This window comes from Pseudorca crassidens, chromosome 1, assembly GCF_039906515.1.
Source record: "Pseudorca crassidens isolate mPseCra1 chromosome 1, mPseCra1.hap1, whole genome shotgun sequence".
NCBI classification, from domain to species: Eukaryota; Metazoa; Chordata; class Mammalia; order Artiodactyla; family Delphinidae; genus Pseudorca; species Pseudorca crassidens.
The window spans coordinates 110,614,935-110,628,645 of record NC_090296.1 but is presented as its reverse complement, the minus strand read 5'-3'; positions in this window follow the sequence as shown (position 1 = coordinate 110,628,645).

The window sequence follows — 13,711 nt, the reverse complement described above, 5'->3', positions numbered from 1 at the left end:
GGAGAGGCGGGAAGACCCTTGGGGGCCTTGGCGGGGAGAGCCACCTGCTTTCCTCATCCTGAGGAGAGGAGATCTGCAGAAGGTCCCACAGCCCAGAGGAGGAAAACAGCTGGAGAGCCGGGCACCTGGGGAGGGGGTGGCGGAGTGGAGAACAGCTCGCTTCTCCCGGGGACGCCTTCACCCCCAGAGCCGGCCTTGGACACAGGCAGGAGGACAGCTTCTCTCCGGGGCAGCGCAGCCCCTGCCTGGGGGCTTCAGCCAGAGTCCAGTTTCCCCAGCGGAGACCGGAGCCCTCGGCCACCCCGGACCCCAGGTTCTCAAAGGCGCAGCGACCAAGCGGGGGGTTAGAGAGCTAGAGCCCCCGTGGGCGACTTCGGCCATGGGAAGAAGAGGCTGGACACCCTGTTCTGGGGTTGACTCACAGCCGGGGTCCCAGGCTCCTGGCCAGAGGGAGGGAAGGAGAAGGAGGGAAGGAGAAGGAGGGAGGTACAGGAGCGTGGTGCGGGGGCTTCCAACTCTTATGAGGGATGCCTGTGGTTAATGAATCCTCAGGGGGCATTTTAGTGTCCCCTGAGAAGAGGCAAGTCAAGATGGGCACTTTTCTTTGCAGTGTGTTGGGAAGTGGTAGTGCTTCTATGTAGCCCCCATTCGCTGAGGGCTCAGTTCTTTTGGGGTCCTAATCTTGTGGGGCTAGAGGTTTATTAGGTCCTCCACCTTGAGTGCCCTGAGTTTCTCTCTTATCCTCTTACCTCCATGAGGCTGTGAAAACTGAAGTTCAAGTTCATTTTCAAGACTGGGAGGTCTATCACTGATTGGCTGACCTTATGAAGTCCTTAAGATAAAAGCTGATTTCAATGCTTAGCTTACCTCTCTGGATTCTTGGGGTTTTGACCTCAGTATTTCTTACTTTTCCCCCCAGCTCATCAGTGTGTTTAAGAAATTTAAAAAATTTTAGTCAGAATTTGATTTCAGAAGGATGCTTGTTCAGGGTACCTACTCCACCTTACTACCAGAGAGGGAAGTGTTCTCAGTCTTTTAACCTAGAAATTGAGATAGTCAGATTGGAAGAGTAGGTCCTAACATTTTTGGGACAGACTCTTAAAAATTTGATGAAAGTTAGGGTCTGGGGACTCTCTTTCCAGGAAAATGTATGTGCACACACACAAAATGTATGCATGTTCGTTCCCCTGAAGCTGTTCATGGACTCAAGATTAAGAACTCACAGACAAGCTGCTCTCTGCTATCCCAGACAGAGCTAACATGGCCTTGCTGTGTTCTCCGTCCTGGGGAGAGAGTTTCCATTGTCTCCTCTTAATAGGTCTGAAGAGCAGAGACTTTCCTTTGTGAACCAGGGCTTTCAGGAACTCCAGGACCTGATGGGGAAGGGAAACGGACTTACCAGCTAAGAGTCACATGGAGCTGAAGCAGACCCCCTCTATCTTCATTCATTCATTCATTCAAAAAACGTTTACTAACCTAGTTCCAGTTAGCTATTGCTGTATAACAAACTACCCCAAAATTTAATGACTGAAAACAAGAGCAACTTTTTTTTTTCCTCTCTCTCTCATGGTTCTGTTGGTGACTGGGCTCAGCTAGATGGTTTGCACTTAGGATTTTTCGTGTGGTTGCAGTCACGCAGTGGCTGAGGCTGGAGTCATCTTGAAGACTTAGTGTCATGTCTAGCAGTGATATTGTCAGCTAGAACCTCTGCTGGAGTTGTCAGCTGGAACCCCTTTATGTGGGTTCCTTTATGTGCAAAGTCCCTCATTTCTCCAACCGGTCTACTGTGATACCAAAAGAAGGCCCCCAATCACACAGGGCAGGTGCTATTAACAGCCAGAGGAAGCCCTCCGGAGGCAGCCAAGTTCAATGCCTAAGTTAATCAGGTCGTGGAGGTAGGGAGAGGTATCAGGTTTCAGAACAGACACCAAGACTTCTCTCCATTTTAAGCCTAATTGGGAACATTCCCGCAATCACCAAGCCTTGTTTTTTCCACAGCAAAGCCACTCGGCAGCAACTACACCATTTTGGGTCATTCAAATGATACCCAAAGTGAGGGCTAGATTTCAGCTTTTTAGCTTGACTAGAGACGTAGGCTTGTGGGGAGTACATCAGCTAGCACTCAGCCAAAGCAACTTGAGCAGAAAAGGGTTAACATAGCAGGCTTGAGACTGCTGTGCTAGAAAGGCCTGTATACAAGGCTGGCCCTTGGTGGGCATTTAGGAACTTGGATTTTTGGAAGTTGGATTTAGGATTCCTGCCACCCTAACTGATCAGAATGGATATCTGTGCCTAAACCGTTTATACAAATAATCTGGTTTGTGCTGAGCACCTGAGTTCCTTCTGTTCCTCCGAGATTTTGGCACATTGCAAGCAGAGGGTACCTATATGACTAGCTCCCAGTAAAAACCCTGGGCATCGAGTCTCTAACGAACTTCTCTGGTAGACAGTATTTCAGATGTGTTGTCATGACTCATTGCTGGAGGAATTAAGCATGTCCTGTGTGACTCCACTGGGAGAAGACTCCAGACTTTCTGCTTTATGCACCTTGTTCTGCTGGTTTTGCTTTGCATCCTTTTGCTGTAATAAGTCCCAGCTGGGAGTACCACTATATTCTGCATCCTGGGAGTCCTTCTAGCAACTCACCAAACCTGGCTTTGGTCTTGGTCCCCCAATATACCACCCAGTTCTTATTTTCCTTCATTCTATTAGATCTTATACCTAAAAACATGTTAGGGAGAGTTGGAAGGGGAAAGAAAATTTTCTATCCATCAATCGCATGATATCCCCTTGTCCCTTTCCATTTCTGCTTCATTCAGACACACTCCTTAAACCACTTATCTTTTCTCATATCTTCTCTCAGAATTACAGAAAGAAACTGTTTCTAAAGAAGCTGACCAACTGTGACAGAGATGCCTGGATATATTGTTCTACAGACCACAGCACTTCCTGTATGTTGGTTTCTGATAGAGTGAGCCTTGATTTCTCAGTCTTTACTCCCTCCTTTTACTTTAATCTCCCTCTTTTAAATGTGTTTTTTTCCCTGTTCCTCTGCTGCAGTATCCGTCTGTATATTTTATTCATTTTGGAGATGTCCATGAATCTCTTATCTCACAATCTCAATACTTGAATGTTTGTGTATCTTCCTCTCTGACAACTAAATACATTTCAAATTTTTTTTTGCAGGGAAGCCTAGAGAAAGAAACCATCGGAGTACGTAAGTACAACTACTCAAGTCATCTCTTTGTGAACAAAGAATGACTTATTTTTCTCTGCTGGTTCCCAGTGGGTCAGAAATGATTATCTAGATAGTACCTATTCCTGTCACAATCTGTGCTCCAACCTGGCTGCCTGCAAGCTCTCCCATTTCAACAGTACACCTACCGGGAATCTACATCTTGACCCAACACAGTAATACACACAGGCCAAGATCTCCATCCTTCAACCAAAAACATCAAGAAATCGTTTCAAACCCTGCACTTGACCACTGGTGAGGACCAGCCTTCCCCAAATCCCACCATCTTGATTGAAGACTTGTAAACTCCATGCCCTATCCTTTCTGGATGGGCCCTTTGGGTCCGAGTGACTAAGACACAGCCACCAGTATTAAAACAAAACAATAATAACCTTCCTTCTCATGCCCTACTCCAACAGGAATTGTTGCTACAAAGGCAGAGACAATATGACAACACAACATTAACAGGCTGTCTGTCACTCTTAGCAGTATTTCCAGCACTTCCTGCCAGGGCTCCAACTTTCCCTGGTAGGGCTTCCAAGGATTTCAGATAGGGACTTCGAGACTTCCTTTTAGAGGCTTTAGGATTTTATGGTAAGATATCAAGGAGGGGCTTCCCTGGTGGCACAGTGGTTAAGAATCCGCCTGCCAATGCAGGGGACACGGGTTCGAGCCCTGGTCCGGGAAGATCCCACATGCGGAGCAGCTAAGCCCGTGTGCCACAACTACTGAGCCTGTGCTCTAGAGCCCTCGAGCCACAACTACTGAGCCCGTGTGCCACAACTACTGAAGCCCGCGTGCCTAGAACCTGTGCTCCGCAACAAGAGAAGCCACCACAATGAGAAGCCCGCACACTGCAATGAAGAGTAGCCCCCGCTCACTGCAACTAGAGAAAGCCCAAGCGCAGCAATGAAGACCCAACGCAGCCAAAAATAAATAACTACAGTAAATAAATTTAAAAAAAGATATCAAGGAATTCCTTGGAGGAACTCTTAGACTGTTGTCAAAATTTCCAAAGCTTCCATTCAGGGCCTGCAGGACTCCCTGGCAGAGGCCATCAATTTACTCTGTGAGCTATTTGGAAGTTGCAGGCAGCAGCTCATAGCAGTGTCTTCAAGGACTCAGGGAGTTGCTGATTAGTACTAGTCAAGGAGGCTTCTAGAGAGTTCCATCAGTATATGCTTTTCGTAGCCACCTCCTTTCATTCATTCAGCAAGCATTCAGAGTATATCTACCACATCCTTGGCACTGAACTAAGTCGAACTTATGACACCTAGCATCAATCTCCAAGAGCTCACAGGCAGAGCTGCTCCTAAGGCTTTCCTGCTGGGGGGAGCTTCTACCACCTGCTGCTGCCTTCATCTTCCATGGGGCCCCTGGTCTGTATAGCTTTGGTTCCCTTTCAAGCTCAACAGCTCAGGGATAATCTTTCAGCTCCATGGTTGGGGTGCAGCTACTTATGGAGTCTCTGGTAGCAGTTTTGTTCCAAGTTGTTTCAAAAAGTTTCACAAACACCTCCTATTGAGCGCCACTAGGAGAGTGAATAAATCTATTATTACCCCACCAACTGCAATTCTTGGGCTTCTCTGGCGCTCCTTTGGCTGTGCACTGAGACAATAGTCAGGATCTTCAAAGTGAGAGTCTGAAAAGGCCATTTAGCCCAAACCCCAGCTGTACCCCACTCTTTGTTGGCCTAGTAGCCACACTTTCCACCACATTTTCAAATTTGTTCCTGGGAATAGATTCCGCGAGCCACAACAAAAGAGGAATATATTCTCAAATGAAACACATTGGGAGTGGGATTAAGCCTTTTGCATCTTCAAGAGCCTTCCTCAACCAGAACCTTCTTCCAAACAGGTGAGATTTGAACAGCTTCACAGCTCTGTTCAAGGGATTGACCCCCATTAAAATCCCCAGAAGACTTCTAGCTTCCACCAGACTTTTTTACACACCTACCCTGAGCAATCAGATCCCCTTCAGAAAACATAAGTGAGAGCAGGTTTTGACATTTGAAAGCAGAGAAAGGTGGTACTGGGCACCTGAGAGGAATAGGGGGCTTGAAGGGGTATGAAAAAACTGCAAATAGAATTCGCTATTGAATAGCTGGCCCTTGGGCCAACTCTGAAAATAAGAGTCAAGCAAGTACTAGAGGTGATATGTACAACCAGGGGACACACACTCTCTGAGAGAGGCAAGACCAGAGCCCAAGTAGCATGGCAGGCTTCCAAGGGAGTGATGGGTCGTCTCTCCCTTCTAAATATCTAGTACAGGTACCTCCTAAACCCATGATACCACTTTTTGCTTCTTGTTTATCTCCTCACTCTTCCCTCCAATAGACCAGAAAAGCCTTGATGGGGACTTTGAAAGTATATGACATCACAAAGTGTACCAGCAGTATCGCCGGATAGAAGAATAATAACAACCAACATCGATAGGTGTATAACATCTAACTATACAAAGCATTCTACTTATATTGAACTCATTTTACCTGCCCTACATCACGGTGAAGTTGATACTATTTATTATTTCCTCACTTTACAGTTGAAGAAACTGTGAAACAGAGATTTTAAGTATTGTGCCCAATGTCACACAGTTGGTGTAATAGCAAGACTTGAACTTTGGCAGTCTGGCTATAGAGTCTGAGCTCTAATGCCTGCATCTTTATTTCTTTTTCTTTTTTAAAAATATTTATTTATTTGGCTGCGCCGGGTCTTAGTTTTGGCGTGCAGGATCTTTTTTGTTTCCCCAGCTGCAGCATGCCGACTCTTGGTTGTGGCATGTGGGATCTAATTCCCTGACCAGGGATCAAACCCGGCCCCTTGCACTGGGAGTGCAGAGTCTTAGCCACTGGACCAGCAGGGAAGTCCCTGCCTGCATCTTTCCTTGGTGACTGGGAATTTCTCTTACGAGATTTATTTCCAACCTATTTCTTCTTTCTTTCAATTTCCTCCCATTGTGTTAGTTTAGCTGCTAAAGACCACTCTTGGTCCTCTCAGTTCTCCTGGAACAAAATTTTCCCTCACTTTTCCATCCCTGGCGCATTCAGTTGACCCCTTCTAACTTGGTCTTTACTCTGCTCCCCCCTCCCCAAACTTGAAGACTGGCAAACATCTTTCTCCCCTTCCCTTGGAGCTAAGAACTGAGGGAGAGGTCTGGTTTGGTAAGAGAGTCTCCCCACAAGGTCAGAGAGCCCCTGCTTGGGCAGCAGGGTGTGAGTTCTAGTGTCTGAATCCGCTGCGTGTTCTTGGGGACCTGCTCTCCTCCACCCTCCCCTCCTGCTCTTTGACCACTCTGTCTCCTCTGCTGTGACACTCCTGGCCTGGGGCTCCTCCCACCCCATCCATTGTCCATTTCTACCTTTTTGTTGCTTTATCTCTTTTTCTCTGCCATGTTCCCCTTCTTCTGACCCATGTTTACCTCTGGAATATTTTTCCTTAGTTTACTTTTTCTGTATGTATTTTGCTGAAGGTGTGTCTGTGTCTGCTTTTATTGCTGATTGTTTTCTTTTGGGGGAGCCCAGAGGGGAGCAGGAGCTCACTAAGGTTAAAAAAAAAAAAGAAAAAAGATACTCCTATTCTCTTTTTTTTTGGCGGCACGCGGGCCTGTCACTGCTGTGGCCTCTCCCGTTACGGAGCATAGGCTCCGGACGTGCAGGCTCAGCGGCCATGGCTCACGGGCCCAGCCGTTCCGCGGCATGTGGGATCTTCCTGGACCGGGGCACAAACCCGTGTCCCCCGCATCGGCAGGCAGACTCTCAACCACTGCGCCACCAGGGAAGCCCTCTCCTGTTCTCTTTGAACATGGTTTAAAGGCCTTTGCCACTCCTGCCCTCCAACATGGTGCTGCAGCCATAAGGAACTTTACTGTTTCCCTGCATATGCTCTACCCTTTGCAGGTACCATTCCTTCTGCTAGAAAGACTTTCCACCCTGAACCCACTATTCAGCTAACTCCCACTCACTTTTCAAGCATTCCCTGACTACACAGCTGTCTCTCTAATATGGGCTTCCACCCTGTCCTTCTACTGTTAAAGCAACAGTCAAGTGTATTGCATCTGCCTTTTTTCTTATATGTCTCCCCAATAGACTTAGCTCTCTGAAGGCAAAGATTTACTTCCAGACTTACTTCCTTTTAACAGAATACAGAAAAAAAGGCTGCCTCTGGCATCCTTCTCTAGCAACTATTCTCACACCACATCATTTTCTGAAATGTTGGCTCACTTCTGCTGATTTGGGGATTCAACAAGCCCAAATATTACCTGCATCCTCCTCTAAGTCTCAGGAGAATTTGACCCCTTGAGGGTGTTTCTTCTGGGCCTTCTCAAGTCAACCTCTGTTATATTTTTTAATAATCATGGAAGGAAGTGAGATTAGGTAGAGGTTTTGTGGAGTCCTTCCAATAACCACGTTGGTGGCTCCACTTCTAGGTAGGAAACTTCGGTGAAACCAATCACATATCAGTAAGCCTTCCCCACTGTTCTTTTAAAAACAGTGTGCTTTACTCTAAGAGAGGCACCATAGCTCAGTCTTTTCCTCCCTCTCCCAGTGTCCTGAAAAAACATTTGTGGAAATGTTCATTGACATATATGCATGTATATATGTGTGTATATACATATGTACAGATTATCTAGATATAGACAGATCTTCCACATAGAGAGGCTTCTTTCATATAATGTATATATATAGGAGTATAGGATAGGGATGCAGATATGAGTCCTAGACAACAGATAATACTCTGGCTTTTCTGGCTGCATCTTAGAAATTGTGAATTTGGGCCATGAGCTGGGTTCTGAGAGGAGCCAATCAGTTCCAAACACCTTTAAATCTGAGCTGTGAAGTTTATATATTCTCTTAAAGGAAAATGTCTTCTCCGGCAGCTGTAGCCAAAGAAAAATTACGTCACTGCCTGGCAGAAGTGATACACCCCAGTATCCTGTCTGTAGTATCTGTTTATTGAATGAATATTCAAACATTGTCCAGTCAATTCACATTTTTTTATTTCTTTGCATGTCCCCCAACTCTGGAGAGGGAAATTTGAGCCATGGCATATTTTAAATTTTCTGTTGCTGGTTTCACCGCCAACCAGAGCGCCCAGCAGGGTGCGCTCTGCCCTGAGAGTCGCCTTCTCCACAGCAGTGCCCTGGCTGAGTTGTCCCGCGGACCTTCCTGTGCCCCAAGCCCTTCCACACAGGATCTCTCTTGAGGAACTTATGCCACGTCTCATGAGATAAGATTCCTCAGTAGTCTTCCTTCACATGATTTTCCTAGCTATTTTAGACATTTACTCTCCCACATGAATTCTAAGATCATCTTATCTAATTTTGGAACAATAAACAAAAGGATTCTTGAGGTATTTTTAAATCTCTCATCATAACTATATTTAAAAAATCAAGTTCTTGTTGCATGGCTAATCATTTTTGCTTGATACACTTCGTTGCTGTATCCCTAAGTATAAGTAAGTTTGTGACATAATTTATTCAACCTAGCCTCTTAGTAATACTATGATTTCTGCTTTACTCTTTATATATTTGTATTTGACTGTTTTAAAAAATTTTCAAGCCTTTTGGAAGCATTTTGTTTTAAGTGTATTTCTTGTTCAATAGGATATAACAGATTTGTTTTTTTTTTTAACCCAACTGCATCGTTTTTTAATAGGGAAATTCAGCCCATTCACATTTCACAATAATTGTTATATTGTTATACTCCCTTGTATTCCTTTCATCCTCCTTTATGTTTACCACTTACCAAGTGTATCACCTCTCCCCTCCTTTTTTTTTTTTTGCTTTCCTTATTTTTCATTTATTCTTCCCTTTCCCCAGCTAATTTAGACATTCTACTGTATTTTTCCATTTTGCTTGTCATTGCCTCCCAGTTCCTGACACCCATGATCAAACACATGTTTCTTTTCTAGTAAATAAAAAGATCTAAATATTCCTCCATTCCCCCCACAAATTCCACACGTGTTGTCACAGAGAGAGGACCTTGCCCAGCTACCTTTGGCTGGGGGTGGAGGTGGGCAGGCACGCAAAGTGGGCTCAGACCTGAGAGTGGGACTCCAGGAGCCCCATCAAACTCTGTGTCTCCATGGGCATACTAGATCTGACAGTTCCCAGTTACCAACACCCAAAAGCCCCACTTTTAAAGCTGGAGATGCCTCTTTCAAGACTTGATGTGCCTGTCATCAGACCCCTTAGAATCGGCCAGATGGGGAATGATTTGGGAGAAGAAGCTAAAGAGGCTGCTCCAGGGCACCGAGATGGGGATAGAAGTGGGGAAATGCGCTGAAGGGAAGCTGCGGGGCCCCTCTGCCTGGTAAGGGAATCTCTCTCTCGGCGGATATGGAAGCTCCCCACACCAAAGCCTGCTAGGCACTGGGCAGGATGAGTGCTGGGGGCCTCAGTGCTCACAGGGAAAAGGGTAATAAGGCATGAAGGGGAAGAGCACCCCCGAGGATCACTGCTGGGGAAGGGGTGATGATGGGGGATGCAGTGGGCATGGAAGGTAGACAAAGGGGCCCTGCTGGGGAGGCGGGACTGCAGGCAGACTGAGCTCCATGACTGGGGCCTTCCTGCTATGGAGGACATGGGATTTTGACTGGGGAGGAAAGGACAGAGTCCTGGGTCTTGTGACTGAAGTGTTTCCTCTCAGGGAAACAGAGAAGGTCTGGGGCAGTCACTTGGCCTCAGATTGGGAGTGGGCAGGCCCCTCCACCGTTGGCCCTCGGCTGGGCACTGCACATTGAGGAGGTTGGTTCAGAGCCTGAATGAGACTCTCTATGCCCCCTGGGGAAGATGGACCCTCCAGCTCTGGTCAGACTATTCCAGAGACCCGGAATCCTAGACGCTGGCATACCCACACCCTAAGGGACCGTGAGGGTCAGGGGTACCCTTCCTCAGGGTCTGCAAACAGTTCTGTGAAAAGGAAAACATCTTAGCTCCACTATCTCATACTGAGTCCACGCAGAGTGTGGGGGATACAGATGAGAATAAGGCACATGTTAAAGGAGGCCATAGGCTCCTGGGTCAGCCAGTGGTGGGGAAGCTGGAAAAGGGCTACTAAGTCTCATCATCTAAGCACTGACTACATGACAGGCATTGTGAAGTATGATAATCCTTACAACAAGTATTGCTATCACTCATTTAGAGATGAAAAATCAGAGGCTCTGTGTTTGGATGGCTTGCCCGAAGTTGCACACCTGACTGGTGTGGAGAGCTTAGATGACAGCTGATCTTATCTTATTTCAAAGCCCGAGTCCTAACCTCTAGACTCTCCCAAATTATTTCGAATACTCTGGTAGCCATAATTTGGAATATGGCCTTACACTTACCAGTGAATGGGGAAGCAACCCAAGGATTGAACAAATAAAATATGGGAGATTCCTTGGCGACAGGGCAACCTCTCCCAATTCACGAGTGTGCAGTGTGGGCCGTAGCCTGGTCCTTCTCTTAGGGGGAGGTACAGTGAATCACTCAGGTTCCTCTGCCCCAAACCATGGTTAGAATCCCTACCAACCTTTCCCACACCAGTTCCCCACCCCCTGCCCTCTTCTTTCTGTTAGAACCACGCTGTGTGGGAAAGCCCTGTGAGTTTTAGGGGAAGTTCCCTGAAAGAGCAGACAGATGTCCCTTGAACAGATTGTCAAAGGGCTTGGTTCCCTGTTCCCACAGTCTCATGTCTCTTTAAAAAAAAAAAAAACCTTTTAAAATATAGTTGCATTGTAGAAAACACAGATAACAGAAAGGAAAATGGAAAGCATTCATCTCATCACTAATAAATAACCACTGTCCCCATTTTGGCACCTCTCTCTCCGCCCGCTGCTGGGAAAGAGTCTAAGAAACAAAGCTTAGTTGTTGCCTTTGGGGAGGTGTGTGTGTGAGATGTTTACATTGTGCCTGCTGTTTAAGCCACTGAAGTGTTCAAAAGACTCAACGATACTAACTTTGTAATTTAGGTAATATAGGGGATGTTTATTAAATCTATAAACAACGAATAAATGCTCAAATAAAAATGTTTTTCAAAATGGTGTTCATTAAGTGCCTTTTAATAAGCCAGGTACAAAAGATGATGCAGATAGTGGCCAGTCCTATTTTCCACTAGCAGAAGCCCTTCGGACCTGCAGGAGTAGCCAGGTGAAGGACATGAGGTGAGTGACTGAGACCTGGGAGAGGGTGATGGAAGCCACCGTAGAACATGCCAGAAAGACCCAGGAGGGGCCAGAAACATGGGAGTGACAGGAGCACAAATGCCTCAGAGGCTTTAGCGCAAGGGGCTGCAAGGGGCAGATGGCAGGATGGCCACCTGTGCTCTGCCAGAGCCTCCTTAACCCCAGATGAAGGCGAGAGGGACCTGGGCAAAAGGGCAGGAAGGGGCTTAACTGAGGGTCTCAGAATGGAGTGGAGGAGGGAAAGGGAGAAAAGGCTTCACTTCTGGGGAGGACTGAGAGGTGAGAAACGGGCACCTGCCCCGTCCCCATGATCCAGAAAAGTCTGACACTGTCCAACCAATCCAGACGACGATAAACGACGCCGGAGGGCTGGAGAGGGCAGAAGGCAGTACAGGTCTGCCTCCCCGGGTGCAGCCTGGAGCTGCTAATCTGACACCCAGGGGGCCCACGCGGGATCCCGTGGCTGTGAAGAGAGATGGGGAGAAAGTCGCCGCTGGAAGCCACCACAGGCGGGACAGAGCTGCGGGGATGCCACCAGCAGAGCCTCCACACGGCAACCCCAACGTCTGCAGGGCGCTGCCCAGCGTGAGACGCAGAGAAGGGCTCCGTGCGCCCACCCCCAAGGTCACGTGCGTGCAGGGAGGCGGGGCTGCTCAGGAGAGCGGCCACCTACCCCAGGGACATCAGCTCAGCCATTGGTCAGGCCCCTGCAGGGAAGCTCTAAAAGCCCTGCACACCAGCAGCGCTCCTGCCTAGTCGCCCGGGAGACCCCGGCACGGGGCCCCCGGGTGCCGTTGGAAGGCGTTGGCCGAAGGTGGGCGCATGGCCTCATGCTGCTGCACGGCCGCCAGCAGGGAGGCTGTGTAGGCTGGAGACTCAAAAACCTCAACTGCTGCCCAGGCCTTGAACTGTAGCAGAGCCATATATTCTTGTGGTGACAGTGGCCTTAGGAAAACAATTCTGTCTCTAGGATGATTAGGTCGGAGCTGCACAAGCCTTCTTAAATAATGCAACTGGCCTATAAGGTGGCCTTGGGGGAACCGCTGGAATATTTCAAACCTTGTCTGGGGCAGGCGGTTATACCGTGGATGTTAAATTGGGTTAAAATAGGTAGTTACACCCATTAAGTACTGAATTTGAGCTGATTACTTTTCTTTAGCTCAAGGCTGGGGATTTTTAGCCAACTTTTCTGCCTGCAAGAGGGGAGCAGACATGCTTCCTGCTATGAGTGATGGCCTTGGGACCATCGACACCAATTTAGTGAAACCTACAACCGGTTAGGGTTCCACCGACTCAGCCTCTGCATCCACATTCCTGTTCCCACCAGACAAACCTAGGGGTTCCAGCTATCCAGGCCATCCCTGTTTTCCTTCCGTTCCTTTCTTTCCCCTATCAAAGCCCTTTCATCCTCTCATCTCTTAGGATACAACAGTGTAACCCCTCTTCCCCTTCTTACTAGACTGGAGGAAAACTAATTCCCCAAATGACTTTTAAGTCACTTTGATGTCTTTGGAGAAGTCGCTGAACAGTTAAGCGTGCTGTTAGGTTCAAGGGATTAAACAAAAGACTCTTGCCCTCTGTGAGTTCCCTCCCCAGTGGGAGAGTCCACTGCTCTCTTAATTAGTGCAGGTGTTCTGACTGTAGGTTAAGTGGGGTGTGTGAGCTGCATGAAGGCTCTGAAGTTCGTCTGTTAACGAGGCAAACATTTGTGGTGGTCCTAAGTTGGAGCCCTGAAATGACATTAGATTGGATCTGGGTGTGGGCTCTCCAGAGTTGCTGGGCATTGTGGGATTGCCGGCAGTGGGATTGGGGTGTTTGTTTTTCCTGAGAGCAGGACTGGGGAACTAAAATAGACACCACCTGGGGAAGTACGGAAGGCTGCCTTTAAGGTCCTGTGGTCGGGGCCCTCTGAGAACTTCTTTTAAATTAGGCTAAGCCTGTGTAGGAATGTTCACTTCCATGGTAGCAGTAATTAGAAAAGACTTAATCACCGTCCTCAGGGACCCAAAGGAAAAGAGGGTGGCACGTCACTGCTGATACTCATTCCTGACCTAAGGGACGCATGTGGAATGAGAGGAAGATGACTTCTTCCTTTCTTCTGTATCTCTGTAAGTGGGCCTGGAAGATAGAAACAATATTGCAGAGATAATGGAACAGCAGTCCAAATGCAATTTTAAGGGCTCTTAAGAATTTGGGATCCAATCTTGAGATTGAATACCTTTTAGGATTCAAGGTCTGGCAAGTGGTGTCAGAGTAGCAGGAGTCTTTGGTTGAGAAGGAGGCATCATATTCATTGTTAGGCAGGTAGTCACTA